Source organism: Salarias fasciatus, chromosome 16 (genome assembly GCF_902148845.1).
Source record: "Salarias fasciatus chromosome 16, fSalaFa1.1, whole genome shotgun sequence".
NCBI lineage: Eukaryota > Metazoa > Chordata > Actinopteri > Blenniiformes > Blenniidae > Salarias > Salarias fasciatus.
The window spans coordinates 23880153-23884067 of NC_043760.1; positions in this window are offsets into that span (position 1 = coordinate 23880153).

The following is a 3915-nucleotide window of genomic DNA, read 5'->3' on the forward strand; positions in this document are numbered from 1 at the left end:
TGTTAACATTCTGGACAAGTCACATCTGACATGGCATAATGCGTGGAAACCTTTATTTCTATTTAACATTACATTTACAAACTACACATACTGCTGCAAACAGCCTTTTGGCATATGAATGTTTTTACTGGGTGGAAAACATCTGCTTGCTTATTTTTTGTGGGATCGGCTGAATGTGTGGGTTTTTACATTTTTTATTTTTTTTAGTTTTGATGGACATTTGTTTTCCCTCTTATGCTCTGTCCACAAACACAGACAGTTTCCATTTACGTGCAACTTTGCTCAGCAAATACTGTTTGAAAAGTTATTACATGAAAGTCCTTTAACAGCCAATCAGATATACAACTTTTCACTCAAAAGCTGCCTACTTTAGAAATACTCTTAGGTGTTTCCCCTCTTTTAGCTTTACTTCATTCCACAATAATAAACAAGCCAGGCTCTCAGAACTAAGTTATATTGAGTTATATCAAGATACACAACAAACTTGTCAGACTGTAACCTCATCTGCTCAAGTGCCTTTGATTACATTACTGTGATTGTCTTTTACTCAAGTAATTTTATGCTTCTTTACACTTCGCTACACACAGTGAAATACTGTGTCAACTGGCTTATTGCTAGTGACTTAGAATTCATGCTGGAGGTTGATAAAATATTCTTCCCTCATACAGTTTTGAACCTCCCCAGTACTCTGAAGTCATCTGCAGTCTTATAAAATATTATGAAAGCTTTCAGTTAATGGAGGACTATCCTGTACTTTCACATTCGAGTACATTTTGTTGGCACACTTACAGCAATTGGAGTCAGACTGTGAGACTTGTAATTTAGGATAACAGTAAGGCAGTGGTCGACATTGTGGGCTTTCGGTTATATAGTTTCCATTACACGTGCTGTACATTAAACAGCAGTGAAAAGCTGCTCCATTGTGAACAGAACCAGGATTAAAGTATGAATGCATCAGTAAGGAGAATCCAGTGTTATAGTGTCGAGCTGCTTCAACAGACTATGGAAACCTGATTTGAACAAATTAAACTATCAATTTTTTTTAAATGTTCTTTACATTGTGTACTTTTAAGAGGGGCACTTATTTCAACTCTGTTTCACAGAACAGATGAGTGAAGGTGACTTGAAAATTCATTTTAAAGTGTCTTTGGTCGACACGAGGAAACCGAAAGAATATGCAAAATAAAGAAAAAAAAGAAAGAAAAAGAAACCGAACATCGTGTTTAATTTGGACCAGTCTGACACCTCCGCGTCAGTAAGAAGTCGGATCGAGATGTAATTAAGCGTCTTTTGAAACATGTCGGGGTTATAAGGCAGCCGTGGTCGCGGCTCTCGCACCTATCTGTAAAGAAGCTCGCACTTAAGTGCAGCTCACTGTGCCACTGCGTGAAATTACACTAAAAAAGCCTATTTTTTCCCCCTGCCGTGCGCGCTCATGAGCACGCGTTCACGTTTGGCAGCTCCACGTCGACATTCTTCCAGCTGCATATAGAGAAGCGCTCAGAGCTCACAGCCGGAGCGAGAAAAGGTAAAAGCGGCGAGAGACACCTTACGACTGGAGCGCTGCAAGTCCGCACACGGACAGCGACCGCAGCCAAAACACACAATTGCAGTGCGAATCCAGCACTGGCCTGCAATGTCTCCAGATGGCTTCTTTTTTTTAACGTTTGCGTTTTAAGATCTAGATTTGCCCCTCGTGTTGGATTGCAGCTGGTCCCTTTGCGTCTACCTACACCAGGTACAGTATGTCAAATCTGCTTTTTTTTCTTCATCGCAATACTTTGAAGTAAGTTTTGCGCCTGAGAAACGCCATTATTTGTTGTGAGTGAGTATTTTGCTCTTTGGGAAGTTGCTGTCACCTTATTGCTGATGGAGGGCAAAGTCTGGAAACTACCTTCAAACTGATATAACTTGATATTACTGGAACTCAGCTGTCCTACTGAACTTTCCTCATTGCAGTCATATCTACCGTGCTTTCATTGTTTAGTAAATAGCTCAGTGTTCACAGTCTGATGAATTCAAGAAGTTGCTGAAGCACACAAGGTGGAGACAATGACACCCTCTCACAGGAGTGAAAAGTTCCTTTTAAATACATCACCACAAATTTGAACTTCAGATTGGTTTGAGTATTAAAACTTTGCAACAAACAGATGGTCACCCTTGAAGAGAGGTAAGTAAATACATTTTAGGAACATTTTGGGAGAGGCAGTGTGCTACAGGACTGGCTATTGCACAAGCTTAAGTGATATTTATCCATTTAATCACTTCTTCAGAGCTGACTGTGTGTAAAAAGACTCCACCTGGCCTGGTTTACCTGTGTGACTCTGGAGAAAAACCCCTCAGACAGTGAGGCGTTTTGTAGGCCTAGTCTTTAAACCGTACAGATCAGAGCTAATGCCTCAACAGTGATGTTAATCATTTTCTCAGTCATGTACTGAACATTGACGTCTGTGCTGCAAGAAGGATAATGCAACATGAGTGTCCTTTTTTTTTTTCTTTTGGTTTTTTTGCCTGGCTGCAGGTTAAAGGAGCACCCAGTCAAGAGGAGGATACGGTTCCACACAAGGACAAACCTATGAGGTGGCACTGTGGCTTTCCAAATAAAGTTCTGTGATACACTCAGACTCTGATTGCCTGAAGTCAGTGCATTACAGAACTTTGTTTTGGGAGTTAATACATTAACCCTTGGGAACAATATCTGCAGACATCTGGTCTTTTCAGTCTACAGCACGGTTGTGAAAGTTCTGTTGAATGTAACTATAAAATATTCTGAAATAAAGTTTTGCTTTGAGAAATGGCTTTCCTTCTTTGATAATGTGTCTTACGTACATGTTCCCCCCTCTTCAATTGTGTTGTTTGTAGTTTGTGTTGGGCTTAAACCATTACTGCTGTGTGCCATATGGAAACACTCGTCACGCCTGTCAGGTGACTGACAGGAGGTGAAGCAGAAAGGTAAACACTGTTGTCATACTGTTTCAAATTACTCTGTTTTTACTAACGCACTACAAAGGAGGAGGATCTGCCGTTCATGCATTTATTTATATCAGGTAGGAGCTGGTCAATCACAGGACAGTTTGCAAATCCTCTTTTTCTGTAACAGGCACCACAATTTTAATATCTACTGTTTGCAATTTTACGAGCTAAAAACTACATTTCTGATTCATTGTTTTTTGTGAAATTTTCTCTTCGTATGAAACATGAAGTGATGAATGGTCTGAAAGGTTGAAAGTCTGTGCAGACTGGCTGTAAATTCCTCTCTCAATGGAGTGGAGCATACGCAACCAGTCCTATAGAGCAAAGCATGCTGGGAAATGCATTATATGCTGCGTTCACGTGCTGTTTTTCCAACTCGGGGTTTCTTTGGCACTGAAATCATTTGAAAAAACAAAAAAACAAAAAAAACATAAGCACTTGCAGTTTCATAAACGTGCTGATGTGTCGTATTATTTCTAAATCCCAAACACTACAATATGACCAGAACCTAACCACATATTCAGGTTATTATAAGGTACTATAATAAGTAGGGCATATATCCTTTAAGAAAATATGTCAAAACAGTTGGCATATGGATTTTAAAGTAATAATCATGTTGCGTAATTGAGGTACTTTGTTTCAAAAGTCAAAACTGTGCAAAATATAAGAAGAAATGTAATGAAACGTCGTGCCTTCTATAAATGTTTGTATGAAAATTAAGCAAGATGGATGGATCGGTAATACATATAGCATCAAACTGTATAACAGTTTTGTTTTTGTTTTTTAAAATAGTTTTATAAAGCCTCCCCATCCACAAATGTGTCCGGTTCGGTCCATATGGCGTCTCGGGGCAGTCGATGCCCCACATTCGACGGAGCTTGATATTTCCCACAGACCGTGAACGCAGCCCACTTTCCCTGCGCTGACCTCTGACAGCCGCTC